At 51.7% G+C, this 23,421-nt stretch overlaps 1 pseudogene; it reads left to right on the top strand.

The window, feature by feature from the left end:
• Window positions 1-23,421, top strand: part of LOC132085558 (zinc finger protein 850-like) — an 82,205-nt pseudogene that overhangs the window by 14,952 nt on the left and 43,832 nt on the right.

The following is a 23,421-nucleotide window of genomic DNA, read 5'->3' as shown; positions in this document are numbered from 1 at the left end:
CCATTTTTATCATCAGCCAAGCCTCTCTCCAGCCTGACCCCTCTGATCACTGCAGCAAAGCAACTGAGGGATCAGCAGAGGAGATGAAACCCTTAAGGACAGCTTTCAGTTACAGTAGTCAGGACAACTAGTTAGTTATGGTAGTTAGCACTGGTAGTTGGTTATGGTGGTTAGCACTGGTAGTTAGTTATGGTAGTTAGAACAGCCTGTTTGTTATGGCATTTGCTTGAATAAAAACTCTCTTAACCCTCAACTGCCTTGCCGTGTCCCTTCCTCCTCCCGCTGTGCCTCAGCTGCCCGGAGCAATGTGAGGGGAGAGCGGGCCCAGCCTGGCCCAGAGCTGAGCCCCAGCAGAGCCCTGGCAGAGCCCAGAGCAGCCTCGGCCCCTGCAGAGTCAGCCTGGAAGGAGGCGCTTGGAGCCTTCTCGGCTGCACCCGGCTCTCGGTTACAAACTGGGTGTGCTGGAAAATGCCACCGGCTCTGCCCGAGGGCAGAAGGGGCCTGGGGAAGGCCCAAGTGCTCCATGCAAGGGAAAAGCCTGCCCTAGGTCTTATAAATAACTAGGTAGTGTTGGCTTTTGCAATTATGTATTGACTTCTGCAAAATATTCTTAATCACAATGATTTTGATAGAGTACACTTTGTAATCACCTTTAACTGCTTTTGCTGTAGTATAATTTGTCAGCTTTTTGTGGCCAATGTCCTGGCCCCTGTGTAGCTCATATCCTCAGAACATCATTTATGGATGATATTTTAGTTTGTGGACAGTGTGAAAAACATACATTATAGTTTTGGCTTTTGCAAAATATTAAAGTAGATGCCATGTGTTGTGCATTAGAATGTTAACTTTTGCAGAAGTAGCTGTAGTTGTGAAATAATAATTAATGCTTTTATTTTTGTAAATAACTGACAATAACACTTCAGAGATATTTGTGAAATAGCTGATGTTCATTTCAAGTACTTGTGGAAATAGCTAAAACTGTCTGCATGGTCAGACAACATTTAAGGAAGGGATGTGATGAGGAGCCCTGCCACTGACCCTTCCACTGTCAATAACTGTCACCTGCTGAAACCACAGAACAGGGGCCCTTGTGAGGGAGTGACACACAACCCTCAGAACAGCAATCCACGATTCCTGCACGGGCTCTAAAACGGTGAGTTGGGGGTTAAACCAACCTAAAGAATTCCTGGAGCATGTAAACAAGTTCAGAGAAATGTTTGAATGTGTATAACCATTATGAATATGTATTTGAACAATACACTGGAGAAACTAGACAAGAAGAGTTGCTGTGGTTAACCAGTGTGCCTCTGGCCATTGCCAAGCACCCAGCGCTGTTACTGATTTATCCCTTATTTTTCCTTATTAAACTTTCAAAAAGTCTGAAGAGTGAGGCTCATTTCCCACAAAACCCAAGGTGCTCACCCCTTGTTCCTCCCCCAAAGCCAGGATTTGTCAATCCTAAATTTGTCTGGATGGAGGAGAAGGAGGCTGCAAGGAAAAGGAAGATGCACTGGTGTGGAGGCCCATGGGAGTCTCAATCTCCCATCCATGGGGGACTGGTCCCCAAGAAGAAGAATAGATTTCAAGGTTATTGTGAGAAGCTTGCTTCTCCTATAGATCTCTGCAGGCACATGCTGATTTATGGAAAGTTACGTTACCCCGTTGGCCTAATTGCCCTAGTTCAACCCCTGTTACCCATCCCTGGTTAGTCCCTAGAATGTTCTCCCTCTCTGTCCCTCCATTGGCCCTAATTTACTGCATTCCTCTGCCCCTGTTTCCCTATTAGCTGACCCGACCCTTAACCCATCCTTTGCCCCATTTTCCCCCATATCCATTGGACCCTGACCCTCAGCTCCACCCTCACTACCCCATATAAAAACCTCCTGTGCCCTCAGCTTGCACCCTGTCTTTGTCCCTGGAGCCTGCTGAGCTCTGTGCCCTGTTCCTGTACCAATAAACCCAGTTTGCTTCAGATCATACCCAGACCCATCCTGCCGACTTTGTCAGCTTTATAAAGCAGCCGTGAGCTTCGGGCTCCGGAGTGCCGGATGCTCCAAGGGCCTCGGCAGCGCCAGGACGCTCCAGGATGGGACAGCCAGGCAGGGCAGGAGGAATCACTGCCCCTTTCCCCTCTCTGCTGCTCCATCTCCCAGCCCAGCATCGCTGCAGGACAGCCTCACTGCCAACACAATGCTGCCAGAGATGGACTGGGGAGATCTCCTTCCCCTTCCCTCTGCCATGGAGGCAAATCCCATCTTCTCCTTGTCTGCCCTCCTTCCTCTCCTCATTCTGTCCTTCATCCATCCATGTTCCTTTCCCATCTCCACCGGGGAGGACCAGGGATCCCACATGAGGAGGGGCTGCAAACCCATCCTGGGGAGCTGAGAGGAGGTAAAAGCCTCCCTGTGTTTGGAAGGGTGTGGGGAATGTAAGAAGAGCTTCAGGCAGAGCTCCGCCTATTCCTGGTGCCTCCAAAACCGGCGGTGCCAGATACAGAGATCCACGGGGCAGCAAAGATCCCCCTGCAGATCCCTGGGGATGCAGAGATCCCCCTGCAGATCCATTTGGATACAGAAATCGCCCTGCAGATCCATGGGGATGCAGAGATCCACCTGCAGCCCCCGGAGCAGCCACGCTGAGCACGGCGATGCCTGAGAGGAGGCTGTGACCCCGCGGCCAGAGGGCCCCGCTGGAGCAGCCTGTCCTGGCAGGACTGACCCCGGGGCACAGTGACCCACGCTGCAGCACTTGGAGGGGGCTGTGCCCCATGGGATGGACTCGGCTTGGAGAAGTTCCTGGAGAAATCTCCGGTGGGAGAGAGCCCAGGGTGCAGCAGGGAAACGACGCCTGTCCCTGAGCAGAGGGAGAAGCCCCGGGGCATGAACTGAGCCCGGCCCCATTCCCTGTCTGCGGCACTGCCGGGGTAGGAGGCGCAGCTGGAAGGAGGGAGGCGTGGGGGAAAGCTGCATTTAAGGGTCTTCACTTCTCATTATCCTGCTCTGAGTTTTTGGAGTTTTCTGTCAGAAATCTCTCCCCTCCCTCACTCATCCACAGGGTTTGGGGCGGTTTTCTCTTTTTGGGGGAAATCAAAGCGATGCACTGATGCTCCTAATTAGGGGTAGGAGAAATGAGGCTCCAGGGCTTCCCGCTCAGCCGGAGCCACCGGAGCCGCAGTGCCGGGAAAGCCGTGGCGGGAGGTGCGGAGAAGTTTGTTTGTGTTTTCAGCTCAATCCCCTCGGGCCCGGGCCCGTTCCAGGGCTGTTCCTCAGCTCCGGCTCTGCCCTCACGCAGCCCAGGGGTCCCTGAGAGCGCGGGGCGGGGCTGTGCCGTGTGCAGAGCCCGCCCCTGGCTGCGATTGGGCAATGGTGCCGTCAGTCGTGGTTGTGGCGCAGTGATTGGTGGGAGCGGGGCGGAGCAGGGCCCCTGTGGCGGGCTGAGAGCGACCGTGGCTGGGCAGCGGCGCCATTGTGGGAGCGTTTGTGCGGTGCCGTGAGCGGCGGCAGCGGCCGGAGCGCGGTGAGGCGGCGGCGGAGCTCGGAGGCGGCCGCAGCGCAGGTGGGAGCCGCGCTGGGTTGTGCGGGGGCTCGGGGCTGGCTGCGGGCCTCGGGGGCGGCAGGGGGCTCGGGCGGGTTCGTTGTGCCGTGTCCGGCGCGTGTTGCCGCTGGCGTGAGGGCGCTGCGGGAGCGGCTGCCCGCGGTCTCCTTGCGGCCGCTGCCTCGGCAGGAGCCGCTGGCGGAGCAGCGCTGGCTCGGCCCGGTTGCTGTGGCTGGGACAGAGGGGGCTGCCCCGTGCCCGGGGCTGTGCGGGGAAATTGCCGTGGCCGGAGGTTTCTGTGCGCAGAGGAGACAGAGGAGTCCTGTAAAAGTGACTTTATTGCTGAGCAGAGGGAGAGGCCGAGGGGCATTTGCCGTGCACTCTCTGCCATTGTTGTAGTTCGCAGCCTCCTTTTTATCCTCATTTTCCCGGCTTCATCTCCCTCTCCCTTTGCCCCCTGGCTGAGGTACTTGGAAGGTTCAGACCTCCCGATCCGCCAACTGCATGTCCTCGTTAATGTGCCCCCCCACTTTTGTATAACAGCCGATATTCACGGCTCTGTTAAATCTTTACTCTTCTGGAAGTTCAGAAATTTAGCGGGACTTTCTGTGAGCAGCAGTCCATGTTAATTAGTAACATTTACTGAAGCTGGTGCTTTCGCCCGTTGCTTCCTTATCTACAAGTCCCTGGCCTCTCGCTCAGCTGCTGAATGAGCTGCACTCTCAAGGTGTGGAGCATGGTAAAAAGATGAGAGTTGCTGTAGCACATCAGAGGAGAAACAGCATTCGTTTAACCCCTGGTCTGCCAGGGAGCCACAAAACCGTGTCCTATTCCCATTCTTTCCACGTTTGGACAAATACATAAGCTGCTTTCTTATTTCCTTTGTTACCAGTTTCTCCACTTTTCCTTTGTCATCTGTTTGCCAAGAGCAGTTTGAGACATTTAATTTTCCACAAATTCCTGTTTTTTATTCTAAACGGTAATCTGATCCCATCCCATGGTGAAATGTTGTGTTCCTCATTTCAGTGGATTGGTCAGCAGGAAGGTCAGGAGCTGGAGCTGTCTGGTTGGTTATTGCGAGGAGAGCTTGTAAGCTATTGATGCCATTGAAATGAGAAATGGGCTGTGTGGCTCCTGATATGAATTGGTTCGAGTTCCCAGGGGCTGATCCATGGTGTTCTAGGATTTGTTTTTGTGGCCGTTGATCTTTTCCCGATTTTGGGCGCTCCCTTCAGCCAAGACTTCATCAATTTACCACTTTTCTCTAATTGAATAATGAAATACTTGGATTCCCAACTGATTTCCCTGAACTGGTGGCAGCAAGAATATCTCTGCTCTAATCCGCCCTATATAACACAGACAGTGACAGCACATGTTGGAGTGGGCAGAGGGATGATTCCCCCCATTTATTTATAGTGAAGTTTTCACAACATTCTCCATTTGCTGTTTCCCTTTGCAGCTTCACCCGTTTCTGTTGCAGGGTCAGATATCCTCCTGGGCTCTGCCTTGAGCTGTGCAAATTCCATCAGTGCCAGCAGGCAGAGCTTGGGGTGAGGGGCAGAGGGAATCAGCCCAATTCCTGCCCTGGGCAAGAGACCCAGGTGCATTGTCCACACTTTTCCCAGCAGTGTTCATTTGCATTTCTAAAGCTCCTCTGCAGGCTGCCTGGAATGAAGCTTCTCTTCCAGGTCATCTGGTGAGTCACATGTGGCCCCCTCCCCAGAATCTGTTTTTTTTTTTAAAAGTATTAACTATTTACAAATTCAAAGTATTACGATTAAAGTGGTTACATTTTGCAAAATGCGACATAAAGGCGAGCATGGAAAACCCAGACAAAAAACTCTTTTTCACATTTCTGTCCCAAACTTACTTGGCAATATAAAATGGAAATAGTATGAAAAATTATTCTCCTGTAGTCATCTTATCAGTGAAACTGCAGGGAAAATGTCTTCCCCTCTGACGTGAATTCGGTCTCCACACTCCTGGATTTGCTTCTCAGCCTTTTCCAGCCCAGGTGTCTCCAGCTCTGCCTGGGCAGTGTCTGGGGTAGCCGTTGATTGCTGTTTGCTGCTGGGCAATGTTGATGTTTTGTTGCTGGTCGTTATCTCTGTAGGTGTCTTTTGTGCTGTTCCCAATCTGTTGAAATGTTAAACTCATCTCCATTGAGTAGTGTAGCAGCCCTTATATAAAACCTTTAAAATTCCTTTCCGCAAGGCAAACCTTGGAGTAGAGAAAGCTTTCTGGGCACAGAAAGAAGATTTAGAAGAAATAAACTGGGTATATTTTGCAGCAGTGCAGTGGCAGGCAGCCCAGAGTGTGGGTGTCAGTGAGCCCCAGAGTGGAATTGTGCCGTGGTGTTCCCCAGCAGCTGTGGCAGTGCAGGCCCAGCCAGCGCTGAAGCTGCAGCAGTGGCAGCAAGGCTTGGCCCCAGTGGCTGGAGATGGCAGAGGAGGGTGGCCAGGATTGCAGAGGATTCCAGGCGAGGATCTGTGGGCAGGCGTTGCCTTCAGGGCAGGCTCAGGGGCGGCCTCCCATCCTCCTGCTGCGGGCGGGAAGTGCAAATCTCCGGGGCTTCAGAGCCCTTGAGGCCAGGCTGAGGGGTCCCCCGTGTAGAGCTGTGCTGGCGGCTGTTTCTGGCCTCAGGGACACTTGGCATGGGCCCCTTGGCCACCGGTGGTGCTGCTTTGCACTCCTTGGGCAGGAGCCGATGTCCTGGCTGGGTGTTGGCAGCAGCAAAGTGCCAGGGCAGGCTCTGTGCCAGCCCAGCTGCCTGTGGAAGAATGTGCCTTGATATCTGCTCCAGTGGTTGCTGAAGCAGTGAGAATTGCTTTTGCCCCGTTAGGTGCCATGGTGTCAGCAGAAGATATTGAAGCCTTCCTGCTCAGGGCATTTCAGTTCCAGGCTCTCACAAGCACCCACAGCTGCACGGGTTGAGCTGAGCATGGGGCGGTGACCTGCGCTGTGTCTGATTCCCCTTCCTTAATAACAGCCTGTCTTGTAGCTCTTTTCCCTTCGGCTGCCCTTGCAGACCCATCCACAAACACATTTTCTCCCTCAGGCCAGGGAATGTCCCATCATCAATCTGTCCCAGCCTGGGTCTGGAGCTCTGTCCCTTGAGTGCAGTCCTGGGTTCCTTGCCAGCCCCTCTCCAGTGTGTTCAAACAGGAGGCTGGGTTAAACCCTTGCCCTGTCCTCAGTTGTAAATCCTCCTGTGCAATTGAACAAGTTTCATACTGTAATTACCGAGCCCTGCTCATCCATTTAGAGGCTGTTTAGGTTGTCAAAGCGTTACCTTGATTCTAGACTTGAACTATAGGAGATCCTCCTGTTGCCATCAGTTTTCAGGCCTCAGCTCCCATGAAAGCTGTGGCTGCACAATTTGCAGAAAATGAGTCCACTCTCTGGCCACTGGGTTAAACATTTTAGTACAAGAATTCCTTTCACATGACCCTGTTTAACATCCACGTATAATTCAAATTGTTTTTCCCTGTCTGGAAGGCCCAGGCCGGCAGCCTCAGTTAACCTTCATTTTAACACTTGAAAATTCTGTGTTTCCTCCTGCTGTCCATCCATCCTGTTTGTTGACTGGCAGGATAGGAGTGTTGTAGGGAGACATCCCTGGCTCCAAAAGCCCTGCCTTTAACAGGGACTCAATCCCAGGCTGTGAGCCCTTCCTTCCCTCTCTTGGAACAGGGTATTGTTTATCCTGGTTGCTTTAAAGTAATTTGTATAGGCTCCATATCTAATTTTCCCTCTTTCCCTGGGACTGCCCACACTTCTGGATTCACTTCAGCATGGGCCTTGTCAGATTTTGGCACAAAGGTAGAACTGAACTAGCCTCTGTATCCCCTTTTACACTATTAAAATCCAGCACTCAAATTCCTTCCTATTTCATTACAATCACAGGAGGAAGAAAAAGAAATTCATTTATTTCAAACCTATCCCTCACAGCTTCTAATACTGGCTGAACAAATCATACCTGCTCATATTTCCCACTCATTCCTTTAAAAATTAAAATATTCTTTACTATTTTCCCTTTTAGGTCTAAGATTCAGAGTGGATTGAGAGGCCCCTGTGTCCATCAGAAAATGCCTCCTCTCAATGCAGACCCACCCTGAATGTTCTCAAGGGCTCCAGTGTGGAGGGTCCCTGGTGTGATGGGAGCTGTGACAGCCCTGCCAATCCATGTCCATCAAGGGGTGGACTTGCTGGTCCTGAGGGTGCTGCAGTCTGTGCTTGCAGTGTCCTTGTGCCCTGCAGCTGGAGCCCTGGTTCCTTGCCAGGGGCTGTTTGGGTGGGCTCTCCCCTGCCGAGGAGGGCAATGCCTCTGCCAGGTGCTTGTGGCCGAGCCGTGCCCTGGGTGCTGGGGCCCCCTTGGGCCCTGGGGTTGATCCCTCAGGGGCTGTAGGAGCTGTGCCCTGGCCTTTGCCTTCAGCTTGGCCTTTTGCTGCTCCCTTCTTGCACTCACCTGCTGTGCCTTTGTGCCCAAGTGCTGCAGGGCCTTCTTGTGCCCCTCGTGCAGCCCCCTCAGTGCCTGTGGGTGCTTGTCTTGCTTTACAAGAGAGGTGTCTGCTCGGGAAGGCAGAAAAGCCTCTCTTGGAATGGAGAATGCAAACTCCGTCCCTCTTAATTTTTAGAGTAGTGAAATGAAGGGGCTCTCAGGCAAAGATATGGGAATAGGAATACCAGTTCTTTACTAGTGTGTATAATAAAGCAAACAAAGACCAACAGCTGCGGCACTGACAGCAAACAGAGCCCGGACCCAGTCCTGGCCTTTGGGCTGCAGCGCTTTGCCCTTGGGTGCAGTTCCGGGCACGGCCGGCAGGGGCGCTGGTGGCTCCCGCGGGGCGGGGCAGCGCATCCCTCCCATGGGAACCTCTCTGAACGGAAATAGAGCAATCCCTTCATCTAACTCTTTCACCATTTTAACTTCTATAGCCTTTCTCCCGTGTTTATGGAAAGAATTTGGCGAGGGGCTGCCTTTAAACTGAGCTCCTAGTGTTTCGATAAGGTTCTTCCTGTAGAGAGAGAGAGTTTCCCTGAACAGCCGGAGCTGTGGTTACCAAGGGGCCGTAACTCAGAGCAGGACGGGGTCAGGGAAGGATATCCCGCCGAGGCTCAGTCGGAGTGTGTGCAGGGTCTGCTGCCGGAATCAGCAGAGGGGGATCTTCCCGTGGAGGCCGAGGCGGAGCGTGGGTAGCCCCCACATGGCTGATGGCGGCTGATCTGGCAGCTGCCGGCAGAGCAAAGGCAGGTGGGAGAGCCCGGCAGCAGCGGCAGTGCCCAGCGCAGGTGGCACGGGCAGGGCAGCCGGGGATGGGATGGCTGGGACCCCCCCTGGGTGCGGTGGGCGCGGTGGCCTCGGAGCAGGCGGCAGGACAGAGCAACCCCCATCTTCCCCAGCACGGCCGGCAGAGCGGCCGTGGGCCAGGCAGTGGGAACAGGGCACACAAATTGAGCGACAGCGCCGGGGCAGGTGGAGCTGCCCTGGGCAGTGAGGCCGCACCTGGGATGGAAACCGGGGCAGGCGGAGCTGAGGCGGGCAGCGAGCCGGGACCTGGGACAGGCGCCTGGGCCGCGAATGGAGGGGGCAAGACTTGCAGAGCATCCCACTCTCTGATTTTTCCTCTTGTTCCCCTCCCTTTCATTCCATTTCCTTGTCTTGTTTTTCTCAGGTGTTTCTGATACTTTAAATATTTTTATTCTCCTAAAATCTCCTGTCTGAGATATGGCATATTCTCTTTCTTCTAGATTAAATGGGTTTTTTAACGAATAAATCCAGAGCCTAACAAATCTCAACTTTTGCTTGGATACTTTGAAATGGTCTACGCATTAACTCACAACCTCCTAATGTTGTTTTTCTCATCATGTTTTTATTTATCCTTTGGCAAATTAAGCATCTTACAGTTACTTGCTTTGGTAATCCAAAAATCCCAGTGCACCCATAGTTCCTTAAAAAATGATCACACAAAGCTTGACTACCCCAGTGGGTTTTCTGATGCAAGTCTTCTAATATTTTCCTAGTAAGCACATTTTATCAAGTAATTGTCTTCCATCAAGAAATTTCCATTTCCCTGATTTATCTTGTTCATTTCCTGTCTTGTTTAAGTCTTTTTTCTCGGCTTCCCTAAACTTTGGAATTTCCAATTTTTCCTCGTTTGGAGTTAATAGTAACATAACTCTTTCATCTCCATTTTCTGCTGCATCCTTAGCTTTGTGATGTTCCCCAGTTTGCCCAGTTTGCCTCTCCTTTGGCCCGGGCTGGGTTCCCCCCGCCCGCAGTGGCTGGAGCAGCCGAGAGCCCCGCGCTGCCCATCCCGACCTGTCCCGGCTCCATCCCCGCTCCTGCCGGGGCTGCGAAGGCTGCGGGAACGGGGCACCGAGGGTGTGGCTGCTGCTGGGGGAGGAGGAGGAGGGAGGGAAGGGCAGGGATGAAGGGGGAGGAGGAGGTGGGGTTAGAGGGGAGGAGCAGGGGGAGGAGGGATGGAAGAGGAGGGATGGCGGCAGAGAGAGAGCAGGGATGGAAGGAGGAGAAGAAGGACAAAGGCAGATGGAGGCTGAGCTGAGGGAACCACGCAGTCGATCCCTGCCTGAATTCGCAGCCCCCACCTGTGGGATCATCGCCCCCCCATCGCACCCATGAGCGGGGAGGGGGAGCTTGGTCCAGATATCCCTGGGGGTCCCTGGGTTGGGTTTTTGGGGATGTTTGGAGAATGAAGAAGTCGAAGGCTGAGCGGAAAAGGCCCCTCGGGGGGACATCGGGGGTGGTGGTGGCGGCAGAGGCAGCCTGGAGGAGCAGAGCCCTGTGTCCCCCAGGAGCCCAAAGTGGGGAGCCCAGAGAGGGGGGAGCGCCACCATTGGCGGGAACCTCAAGAGCCTGGAGAGGGGCAGGGGGGACTCCTTGGAGCCGCTGCAGCCCCGAGCAGAGAATGAGGGGAGAAAGGAGCCTGGGAGCCCAAAAAGCCCCGGCATCCCGAAATGGGGAGAGCGAAGCGGGGGGAGCTTTTGGCATTGGTGGGACTGCCAGCAGCCTGGGCAGGGCGGGCACCGGGCACAAGGGGGACCTCCAATCCAAGCGTGACCCCAGCTGGTGGGACAGGGGGGAATCCCTGAACAGCAAAGGGGAAGGACCAGGGATGGGGAACTCCTGGGAGGCTTTTTCAGGGCTGAATCTGGGTGTTTGGGAGGTTTTTCTGGAGCCCAGGTGGCCAGTGATTGTAGAGATGAACTCGGGCACAGGGACCTTCAAACTCAGTGTGTGCTGGGGAAGGTGAAACAGGAAAGACTTATAAATACGATTGTCTTGCAAAAGGTGTTGAGAATATATAAAGTATAAGGAAGATTGAAATGAAAGCAAGCTCTGAGATACCTCAGTTAGTGAACAACTGGAAAACAATGGTGTAGCCCGATGAAGGTAATCCCCTTTTGATGAAACAATTCCCTCTGCTTGCAGGCAGATCCAGACCCTACTAGCTCAGCAGAAGGGGTCCAAAGAGGAGTTTTTAGGGTGTAAAATGTAACACAGTATGATGATGTAATGATTCTTACAGGCTGTATGTAAATGCTGCAGGATTTGCATCTTCTACTAGATTGGTTGGTAAGAAATAGAATATGCAACACAGAACAAAATTTATTGTGTTGTAACAGGAACCTTACTAACTTACTCTCATACGCTCTTCTCCTCTTATTCTTTTACCCTCTCACCCTCTCTACCCCTCTCTTCTCTCGGGCCAGCTCAGAGCTGTGCCTGGCAGCTCCAAGCAGGGCCCTGCACCCAGGCCCTTTGCAAGAAACCGCAAGTTCCACGCCCTGGCTGCAGAGATCTCTCGTCTCCGTCTGTCCCAACCGTCCTACCCCCCAACACTCCTACAAATGTGCTCATCCCTTGTTTTCCCCAAACCAGGATTTCCCATTGCCAAGGCCTGGGACGCTGCGAGGAAGAGGAAGATGCCCCAGGACACTGAGGCAGGTGAGGAGGAAGTCAGTGCCCCTTTCCCCTCTGTGCTGCTCCATCTCCCAGCCCAGCACGGCCCCGGCTGCAGCTCAGGCCTGGGGGGATCTCCTTGCCCTTGCCTGTGGCACGGAGGCAAATCCCATCCTGTCCTTGTCCTTCCTCCCCCAGAGCAGGAGCTGAGCATGGAGAGCAGGGAGGACAAATGCCCGCGGCAAAACCTGGTGGAAGAGGCCGTTTTGAGCGGCTCCACGGCGCAGGAAGCCAACGGGGAGGAAAAGCCCCGGAGATGCCGCACGAGGAGGGGCTGCAAACGCAGCTGGCGGGGATCTGAGGGGGAAAGAGCCAGCCTGGGCCGGGAAGGCAGCCGGAGATGGAGCCAGAGCTTGGAGCTGGTGCTCCATGAGCAGCTCCATGATGGGGAGAAGCCCCACACGTGTGTGGAGTGTGGGAAGAGCTTCAGGTGGAAGTGCGAACTGATCAAGCACCAGAGGATCCACACTGGGGAGAAGCCCTATGAGTGTGGGGAGTGTGGGAAGAGCTTCAGCCAGAGCTCCCATCTGATCGTGCACCAGAGGATCCACGCTGGGGAGAAGCCCTATGAGTGTTCCGAGTGTAGGAAGTGCTTCAGCCGGAGGTCGCACCTGATCACGCACCACAGGATCCACACTGGGGAGAAGCCCCATGAATGTGGGGAGTGTGGGAAGAGCTTCAGCCAGAGCTCCAGCCTCATGAAGCACCAGAGGATCCACACTGGAGAAAGGCCGTACAAGTGTTCCAAGTGCGGGAAGTGCTTCAGCCAGACCTCTAGCCTGATCCAGCACCAGAGGACCCACACTGAGGAGAGGCCCTACGAGTGTTCCAAGTGTGGGAAGAGGTTTAAGATCAGCTCCTATCTCCTCCTGCACTATTGGACTCACAGAGAGGAGAGGCCCTTCCAATGCCCCGTCTGTGGGAAGGGATTCAAGAACAACTCCACCCTCGTCACCCACCGGCGCATCCACACTGGGGAGAGGCCCTACGAGTGTCCCCAGTGTGGGAAGAGCTTCTCCAGGAGCTCTGACTTGACCCAACACCAGCGGAGGCACCACTAAGGGAAGCCCTGCGAGTGCCCCGAGTGCGGGCAGAGCTTCATGCGCTGCTCCAGCTCCATCCCCCACTGGAGGAGGCACTTTGGGCACAGCCCTGGTGACTCCCATTCCCTGTGATCCATGTTGGGAACACACCTGGCTGCTTCTCCTTTTGGTTTGGCCTTAATTTTCCTCTGCTTCTCCTTCATCCTTTAAAAACACCCAAAACTGGGTTAAATGAAGGTTCGAATATATCTGCAGTTCCATAATTTCTCAGTTGTTTTAGAGGGAATTTAGGATTTGGGGACAGGTTCTGTGTGGAGTGCTGCTGTTGCTGAGAGGCAAGAATTTGATCTCACCCTTCTTGTGTTGCTAGGAACTCCTCCCCTGACCCCAACCCCAACTCCACCCTTGGGATACCCTATAAAAACTCCATGGCCCTGCCTTTGCCCTATCTTTGGGGGATAAGAAATGAATTCCCAAAGGATCAGCCCTTTTTCCCTCTGGATTGCAAAGGATCAACCACATTCTCCACTGGATTCCTAGAGTATCAACCTTTTTCACTGGATTCCCAGAGGATTTTGACTGTGTCACTGTTTTTTTTTTGTTTGTACTACTGCATTTGTATTTTTAATTTTTCCTAATAGAGAACTGTTATTTCTACTCCCGTATGTTTCTCTGAGAGCCCCTTAATTTCAAAATTGATTAATATAATAATCATCATCATCATCATCATCATCAAAGGGAGAGGGTTTTCATTTTCCATTTCAGTGGAGGCTCCTGAAATGGGGAGACACCTCCAAGGATGGGCCATGTAAAATAGTTCCTGAAATATGTAGATTAGTTTATGGATATGCATGAGGGTCTATGAATATGCAACAGGCTGATGTAATTAAACCAGATTAATTAAGGGGTGTCCCTAAAAATAACTGGGAGGTCTTGGTGGCCATAACAACCTTTGCCCAATGGTCCTTGTCTCCCATTACATCAGCCTGTTGCATATTCCTAGACTTTTTGTATATCCATAAAGTACTTTATGTAGTCCAGGAACAAAATTGGCTTCATCCTGTTTGGGGTCCCACCCCCATCGCAGCTCAATTTGGGTTGTACCATTCACCTCCCAGCTCAGTTTTGGGATCCCACACCCCTCCCAGCTCAATTTGCGGGTCCCATCTTCCTCCCACCTCATTTTGGGGGTCCCATCTCCCTCCCAGCTCAATTTTGGTCTCCCACCCCCCTCTTTTCCCCACTCTCCCCTTTCTGATTGTTCCCCAATCCCCTCCCCCATGTTTGGTTTTAGGGGCTTCAGGCCCCTCCTTCTCCGTTTTGGTGTCCGGACCCCGTTTTGGATTAATTTGGGGTCCCCAGCACATCCCCAGGGTCACCTTGCCCCCCTCCCCAAATTCCGCTCCTGGCAACTGATGAGTCGTCAGCGAGACATGCTCTGATTGGCTGAAAATTACCCCGCGCTTTCTCTGATTATGTACCGCAGTGAGAGGCCTTGGTCTGTGCCTGGCAAGTGATGAGTCAGAGTCGGGCCGGGCACTGATTGGCTGAAAATTGCTGAGCGGGGCCAGTGCTCTTGAGTTTGAGCCCAGCAACTGGATCGTCATCAGTGCCGTGCATTGTGATTGGTTGGGATCTGTTTTGGGGTGAAGACGGTAGGAACTGGGCTTTATTTGGGGTTTTTTATGACTATTTCGGGTTTATCTTGGTTTTTACTTGGTTTATTTCTGTTTATTTGGGGTTATTTGGAATTATTTTGGTGTATTTGGAAGTATTTGTGTTTGTTTGGGTTATTTGGGTTTATGTGGATTTATTTGGAATTATTTGGAGTTCTTGTGGTTAATGTTGGTGTATATGGGGTTTTTTTAGGTGTGTTTGGAATCATTTGGGGATTTTTGGGTTTAGGTTGACTTTTTTTTTTGGTTTTTTTAGGTTTATCTTGATTTGTTTGGGGTGTTTTGGGGTTCTTTGGGGTTTATTTCAAGTATTTTGGGGTTTTTTGGTTATTTGGGGTCATGTGGGTTCAAAAAATCCGGGAATGTGTCTGCTGCAAAAAACGGGAATTTTTCCCTAAAAATCCAAGAATTTTTCCCCAAAGAACTGGGTGTGTTCCCTAAAAAATGTTGGGCATTTCCAAGCCAATAGTGACGTGCCCCGCCCCAAACCATCCAATCACCACGCTTCATCTCCCAAAATAATGAATCATGGCGCACCCGCCCCAAACCAACCACTCACCGCACGCCTCCCCTCAGCAACCCCGGCCTCTCTCGAGCTGAACCAACGAATCAGCGGGTGTCTCCCCTGTGCAACTCCCGCCTTCTTTGCCTCTATCCAACCAATCACCGCGCGCCTCCCCTCGGCAAAGCCCGCCTACCCCGCCCATCTAATGTCAATCACCGCGCCCTCTACGAAAGCAACCATTCACCGGCCAACTCCCCTCAGCAACTCCCGCCCTCCCCATACTGCTCCAGCCAATGAGAGCCAAGCCTGAAGCGGCGCCCCTTGACCCCGGGGCCGGGCATGGAGCGGGCACCCCCTGCCCGCCCCCTGGGACCCCCTCAGGGACCCCCGGGAGCCGCCCCGGGCTCAGACGGGTCCTGCGGGAGGCGCTGGAGAGAGCGGGGGAGGCACTGGGAGAGGACGGGGGGCTCTGGCAGCTGCTGAGGAGGCGCAGGGACAGGTAAGGGGTCCTGGAGGGGTCGTGAGGGGAATTTGGGGAGGGGTCTTGGAGGATGTTTGGGGAGGGTCTGGTGGGAACTTGAGGGGGTTTTAGCAGGGTATGGGGGGCTTTGGGGGGGAATTTGGGGAGGAGTCCTCGAGGGGTGTCACGATCCGTTCTCACGGACGGGTTTCGTGATGGTTCGTGGATTTGAACTCAGGGTGCAAAAAGAACCGACACGGTACAAGGGGGTTTGCAATGATAATCAAAACAAATGGACCTTTATTGAATGAGCACAGCAAAATGCGATAGAGGGATTAAGGGAGAGATGGGGGAAGAGAGAGACAAAAGTGAGAGAGAGAGAGAGAGAAAGAGAGAGGGGATAGAGCTACCAAACGTAGAGACAAAGTCCTTTGGTCCAGTCCAGTTGAGGATCCGCTGTTACGTTGGGGAGATCTCGAAGTCTCTCGCTAACTCAGAGGTTTTTATTATGATAACTCTATTGGAAATTGTGAGGGGGGGGGGAAACAGATACAATACAGATACAATAAGGAACAGATGTAACAGGTAGTCCATGCTCTCAGCAGTAAACGAGAGCCATTGTCTTCTTGGTCCAGCGGTCACTACCTGCAGGCAAACATCTCGCTTTGGTCAGCTTGCCTCCCCCACACACCTGCCCCGGGCTGGGGGTTTCAGTCCCAGTCCTTGGAAGGAGCAGAGGGGCCTTTTCACATGGGGGTTCCATGTCTCAGTCCTTGATGGAGAGGCTCCTCACATCCCAGTCTGTCTGTCACGGTGGTTGTAAAACAGGTGAGGGTCTTCTGTGGGGGGACCACCTGAAACTCAGGAGAAGTCCAGCCAGGCCGAGAGGTGGGACAGCTCCCAGGGCTGTTGTTGCAAAAAGGGCACGGTGCCCCGTTCTTCTTCTCATTGGGCTCAGCGTAGCACACAGCAAACAACACCTGTGAGAACAATGGCTTAGCAATGCTCTCAGGTCTCAGGCACATGACTCTCCCTTGGAGCCAGAGATTCAAGACAGGGGGGTCTTCAGTGGTCCCCCAATGACGATTGTGAGGCAGATGAGGGAAAATTCGGACAGACTCTCACAAGCAGAAATTGACAGGATGTGTCTGCTTCCAGTGCTTGTCTTGGCTGTTGCTTCACAGTGCTGGCAGCATCATCAGAGTCACACCACACGTTCTCTCATGCCAGGGTCATCCCAATCTTCTGCACTTGCCCAGGTGTCTCCCGGGTTCACCAGGGAAAATGGCTGCTCGTGCCAGTCCATCCCCTTTCCCAGAAGGCACCCGCTTGTGTTTGGGCACGAGCTGCTGGCCACAGGCAGATGGGCAGCACCTGCAGCATTGGCCATCAGACGCTGGGCTGATGTTTTTTTCCAGAGAGCAAGAAAAGCAGCCAGAAGCACACAAGGCAACTTGACAGTATCTCTGTAAGAATGTCATTGTCCTGTGAAAGTCAATAGTGGATGGTGGTTTTGTGCTACAGATAATCACTTCCGAGCAAAAATCATTCCAGGAAGGGACAACAGCTTCTGCCTTCTGATGGATAAGTCAATTTGCCACTGCTGTCCAGGCCAATGGCCCCTCCCAGTCTGACCAAGTTTTGGTCTGCGGGTATTCTTGGGTTAGTCCAGAGGCAAAGATCACACTGCCACTTGAGTAATAGTGGCATATAAATTCCAGGCAATGATTCTTTCAATCAAGTAGGTGTTCAGGGCATCTATTCCCCAGTGTGTTTTCTGGTGCTCCTCCCTTACTAGTGACTACATGAAATGGGAAGGGATTACCAGCTTCCCTTCAATGGTAGCCCACCCTTCTTGGTTGTAGGTCCCTTTTTGATCTTTGATAAGTTTTCTATCTTTCTTATTGTATTCTGGCTTACCTTCAAGGGAAATTTGCCCATCTAAAATCAGAGCTCCTTCAATAGTTACCTCACCTTTTGCTGCTTCCTTTGCCTCTCTATCCACCAGCTCATTTCCTTCTTCCAATTCTGAGTTCACTCTGGTGTGCCCTAGTATGCATAATTGCTGCCTTTTCAGGCAGCTGAACTGCTTCCAGCAGCCCGATTATCCCAATCATCTCTTGTGCATGTTTGATGTTCTTTCCTTGTGAGGTCAGCAGTCCCCTCTCTCTCCAGGTGGCTCCATGTGCATGCACAACTCCAAATGCATACCATGGCTCTGTATAGATTTTATTCTCTTTCCTCCTGCCATTTCTAAGCCAAAAGGAAAGAGAATCAGTGCAATTATTTTGGTCTTCTGTGCAGAGGTGCCTGTTGGTAGGGGTCCAGATTCTATTACCTCTCTGCAGGTAGTGACTGCATATCCAGCAGGTCGCTTTCCACTGGCAATGTGGTTACTCCCATCAGTGAACCAGGTCTCTGCACCATCCAAAGGAGTGTCCTTCAAGTCCGGGCATCTGGAGTAAGTAGCTTCAATGGTCTCCAGGCAATCATGGTGTGCTGCTTCTCCTTGATCCCACTGAGAAAAGAAGCTGGGTTCACAAGGTTAGTGACTACAGAGTCCTTTGCCCAGCACTGACCTCATACCCCAGGTAGATTATTTTCTGTTTCACTGCCTCTGCCTTTTTCTTTTTTTTTTTTTTCTTTGATACTTTGTGTCCTTGGAGCCCTAGGAAATTCAAAAAGCTCACGGTCCAGGCCACACATGCTTCCCTTGTCTGAGTGGATATCAAGAGATTATCCACGTACTGTAATAGCCTTCCTTCTTCTTGTGGAGCTTCCTGGGGCTCTAGGTCTTAAGTTGTTCTCCAAACAGAGCAGGGGAATTTTGAAGCCTTGAAGGTCTTGAGGCCTTCACAATCTATGTGAGCTGGGTTTTGCACCTGCTTTTAGGGTTTTCTCATTTGAATGCAAAAATTTTCTGGTTGGCTTTATGAATAGGGAGGCAAAAGAAGGTCTATTTCAGATCTAAAACAGTAAACAAGGGTAGCTCAGGTGCCAAACTTGTTAGTAGGGTGTATGGGTTTGCCACAAGTTGTACTGCCTGACCCTAGCCCGTTGTTTTCCTTAACTTGTACAGAAGGTGCATTCTCTGCCCTCCCTGCCATGTTAGAGGCCCATACCCCAGGAAACATCGGATCCATTATTTTCTTGTAAATTTCATCCTTATTTTCAATTTCAGCTTCACTAATTGTTAAAATTAAGCTCAATATATCTCCATATTCTTGATCCTTTACCTCTAAAATAATCTCTCCATCTTTAAATGTGATCTTTGCTTCCAGCTGCTCCAACAAGTCCCTACTCAACAGGGCCTTTGGAGAGTTGGGCATATACAAAAAACTATGACTATTTTGATGGTTTGCAAAATATGATTTTTCAGATTGGCCAGTTGCCCCCTTACCATAACATCTGTTACAGGCATCGAGGCTTTATTTAACACTGAGTTTGCTGCCCCCGTGTCTACTAAAAATTCCATTTTCTTAGCTCCCGTCTTTCTACCCCATCCCAGCCTTTTGCCTTAATTCAAAGTCTTGGGGTATAAAATAAGCTGAACGCACTCAGCTTTAATTATTTCTGCTGGGTTTCTTAAATTACATGAAACTCTCTTTTCTAATAATTCAACATCCTTGTTCTTCTTTGCTTCTCGTGACCAGTTGCCACTAAATTCTTTAGAGCTCTCTGAGTAGCCTTGGTTTCCTTAGAATAACATAAATTATAAAGTGCCTGTCTTGGTCTCTTCCACCTAAACTCTGCTTTACAAAATCTCATTCTTTCCCAGTTCTCTTCCCCCACAATCTAATTCAAGCATTGTTTCTACTGACACTCACTTTGCTGCCTTGCAAAAAGCTGTGCCTCTTACAGCAAAAACTCTGATATGCCCACAAACACAAACACAGACACACACACACACCCTGCATCTCAAATTCACGAGAGTCAGGGCTTAGGTTGCTGTGGGAAGGGAATTCCTGGAATTCCTTTAATTTGTTTTATCACAGTTAAACATAAATCACCATACTGCAGTTTTTCCACGTAAAATGCTACACTTGTTGCAAACAAAATCCTAAAATCTCCACAAACACAAGCCTACAATACCGAGAATCAAATTACCACAATGTGGGGGAGGAACCACACAAACTCACTGGGAAAGGGGTATCTCTTACGAGTGCCCACTTTTCTTGACACAACCCAACATACAACACTTCATCATCTACCCACATCAGCTTATCAGCCTCTTCTGGTCCTCACACACTCTGGACACAACCAAAATAACAGCACACAGTAAAATTCCAGGGACCAAGTCCAAACTGCGGGGGCAGCAGAATCCCCTGAGTTCATCTAGCCACGGTTAAAATGCACACAATCTACACAAATCACACATCACCACCTTTAAACACAATAAATGACTAAATGTCCTCACCCATGTTTCTCCACTTGTTCCACTACTCCACGGGGTGTTCCTGCCCTCACAGACTGTCCCAGCCGGCGCTCCGGGCCTCACCTGGCTGCTTCAGACATGGGTAGAACTGCCCCTGCACGCCGTGGGTACACTCACTCACTCACTCACTCACTCGGTCTGTTTGATACACCACGCACTCACACGATTACAAACACGCTAACATTAACCACACAATGCATTAGCCATACAATGTCAGGACACCACAAGCACACAAAGTTCGGGTTCACTCGGCTCACCCCAGAGTCGCTAGCAGCCGCTCCATTGAACAATGGACCCGTTCCCAGTCGCGCTATCAACCGGGAACCTCTGCCACTGACCGTGCTCTTGGTCGATGGCTGCCTGCAAGCACAGGGACGAGGCTGTGCACTCAGACGTCTCTCAGTGACTTATCAGCAGCCCTACCTCCCCCGGGCCCTTTGACAGACATACTGTGTATCTGCACAGCAGCAGGTCATTGTATCTGCAGGAGGCAAGCCAAGATGGAGCAGAGCTCCTCCAGGAAAATCCCAGGGAGCGCCCAGGAGTCCGTCCTCCCTTCCGCCCCTGTGAGGACGGACAATCGCCTGGCTGGCTCGCCAAAATGATTAGTGGAAAAAAAAGAGAAACTCCACAACTTTGTAAAAAGTTGTAAAGCCGGTATGTTTAGCACTGGACGCATGTGGGAATCGTTGTTCCCCCTAAAGGACACGCACACCCCTGGGAATTCCCCCTTGCTTATACATATGCATATAGTCTCATTCATATTCATTTTACAGATTTCACATTACAAGCTGCAATTAGTTTTTATCAGTCCTTGCCTTTTGCGCAGAGAGCTCTCTGGTCAGCCTCAGCCTTTGGCCCTGACAAAGGGGCCTCCGCTTATCTTGAGAGTTTGAATTCCTTCTCTTGGTCGAGGCCATTCTGTGAGCACAAGATTTTTTTTTTTTATTTTTTTCCTCTCTTGTGAGAACAGGGAGTCTTAAGCACAGATAAACAAGTTACAGGCTCAGAACAGCACTTTTCACCTAAATCCAAAAATACATTTCTATCCTGTTAAATTTCTACTTTGTCTCACCCATCCAAGGAAATATGTGCTCTGACTCCATGATTTTAAAGGCTGAACAGATGCTTTATTCTATACTATATTATACTACATTACACTACTGCTATACTAAATCTATACAAAATTACATACTAAAGAAAAACCTCTGACCCTTTCCAGACAGTCACGACCAAGCTTTGACCTAACTGGTCAATCAGTCCAAACAACCATCACCACAGTCCAATTAACAAATCACTCTCAGTAAACAATCTCAATAACACATTCCACATGTGCCAAACAACAGGTGCAGCAAGTGAGATAAGAATTGTTTTCTTCCTTTCTGAGCTTTCTCAGTCTTTCCACAGCTTCCCAGGAAAAATCCTGGGAGAGAGAATTATGTCTCTATTCAAAGAAATGTGAATACCACAGGGATTTGTCCTCCCTGGTCTCCATCTGCAGCTCAGTGCCTGGGGTAAGGAAAGAAAAGGAAAGGAAGGAATGAGGAAGGAAGAAGGACAGAAAGAGAAGAGGAAGGAGCTGTGGACAAGGAGAGGATGGGATTTGCCTCTGTGCTAGAGGGAAGGGGAAGGGATCCCACCAATATATCCCTGGCAGGACAGTGTCAGCTAAAATAAACAGGGCAGGAGACTTTTTCTCCTTTTAATGCCTGTATTAAAAGTGATTAGCTCAGGATTGGGAAGCTCGACAGGTCTGCAGTCTCCGTTGTCTCTCCCAAGGTGACTCGCAGGAGGATATTTGCAGCTTTGTCCACCAGGGACAGAGCCGGCGGTCCAGTCCTCGTTGGAGCTTTTTTTGGGCGTGACCCAGATGTTGACTTTCCCAGCTTCGCTCCCTTCGGGACCCGGTCTGAGAGGATCCCCACACCCAGGGTGAGGGGCAACAAAGGCCCCCAGCGTCCCCGCAGGTCCAGCACTCTGCTCCTCACGTTCAGACATCACTCCAATTTCTCAACTCTATATTGGCTCGTTGTTTTGGGGGTCTTTTCAGTAAGTTTGGAGTATTGGCTTCTCATGGCATGCTGGTCCTGAAGTTATTTAGCATGTCCCCTCTCCCACATTTAGTCCTTTCTCCTCACTGTCTGGGGAGGTCCCCCGCCCTTCACTGTCTCCGGAGAAGAGCCATTAACTTAGTCTTGGCCAGGGCCATTACTGATACAAAAAAGAACCATTAACGACAACGACTTGTAATTATCATAACAAACAGGTAGCGCTTCAGCAGCAAGAGTGATCTGACTAGTTTTTGTAACCTTTTTCTCACAAAAAAAAAAATTGGCGGATTTTTGTTTATAACATCAGCAGTGGGATTGTCCTGCAGCCAGGGGCAATGCTGGGCTGAGACATGGAGCAGAGGAGAGGGGCAAAGGGGCAGTGACTTCCTCCTCGCCTGCCTCTGTGTCCCAGGCCATTTTCCTTTTCCTTGCAGCCTCCTCCAGCTTCATCCAGACAAAGTTTGGGATTGACAAATCCTGGCTTGGGGGAAAAACAGTGGGTGAGCCCTTGGTCCTGCTGTCCCAAGTCCATCTCCAGAAGTAACTGCCCTGTTCACAGTCGGATGGGCCCAGATCCTGCTCATCTCCAGCTTCCCCCACCCCTCCAGGCTGCCGGGATCCCTCAGCTCTGGGATTGGCCTTTGCTGCTCTCCCCACTCTGATGCTAATGTCTCCCCCCAAACTGGTACCACCTCCCCAGCCAGTACAGACAGTTTGTCACTGGAACCCTCCACAAGTCTCCAAAGGGGCATCTGTGTCTCACCCTTGGGGACCTGCAAGATCCAAACATCCCCTACCGCGCAAACAAATCCTCCCAGAGGCCCCCCCAGTGGATTTGGGGTGAGTTCCCCCTCCCCGCTCACCTGTGGGATCTGGGGGATCGATGCTGCCAGGGCCAGGGGAGCTGCAGACTCAGCGGGCAGGCAGGAAAAGTGTGGTTCTGCTGGGGCTCCTCCTCTTCCTCCTCCTGCTCCTGCTCCTCCTTTTCCCCATCCTCCTCCTCCTCTCCTTCCTCTTTCTATTGCTCCCCCTTCCACATCCACTCCAGATCCCACCTCTCCCCCATGGCTGCAGCATCACCAGCATTTGGGTGGAGGGAACCCCCCATGAACCCCCCAGGGATGGGCAGGGGGCTTGGGGACCCACCCAGTGCGGATCCATTCCCCCCCTGAGCCCCAGGGAATCACTCCAGGAATCAAATGATGGGGACACAAAGGGATCCCCATGGAACCGCTCTTTTTCTGTGCCATCCCCACATTTCCCTCCCCAAACCCATCATTCCCCCAACCCAAAGACCCCTCCCAACTCAGTTTGGGGGTGCCATCCCTCTCGTGCTTTGAATCCTCTTTTCCTCTGCTCTTCCACCCCTTCCCCATTGTGCCCCCAGCCCCAGCCCTCACCCCTGTGTTTGGTTTTGGGGGATGCAGGCCCCTCCTGCTCAGTCTGGAGAGTCACATTCCCCCTTTCCCTCAATTCTGGCAGCTCCTGGCTGCTTTTTCCTGGGAGGAATCCCTCAGTTTTGGGACTTTTGGGGTTTAGCTTAGAAGTGTGACAGCTCTCTCTGGCTTTCCCCTCCCTGTTGTGGCCCCTCAGCTGCCCCTGACACCCTGGGGGTGCTGGGATTTAGCTCCTGGGGACAAGGACGTTCATCCCCTTCCAGGAGCCCAATGCCTGGCTGGGGCTCCAGGTCAGGGGTCCTTGAGCAGCTGCCCCAGAACCTCCCCCAGGGTCTC

Source organism: Ammospiza nelsoni, chromosome 31 (genome assembly GCF_027579445.1).
Source record: "Ammospiza nelsoni isolate bAmmNel1 chromosome 31, bAmmNel1.pri, whole genome shotgun sequence".
Classification (NCBI taxonomy): domain Eukaryota; kingdom Metazoa; phylum Chordata; class Aves; order Passeriformes; family Passerellidae; genus Ammospiza; species Ammospiza nelsoni.
Note: the sequence above shows the minus strand (reverse complement) of the source record. Positions and strands in the feature narration are given on the sequence as shown.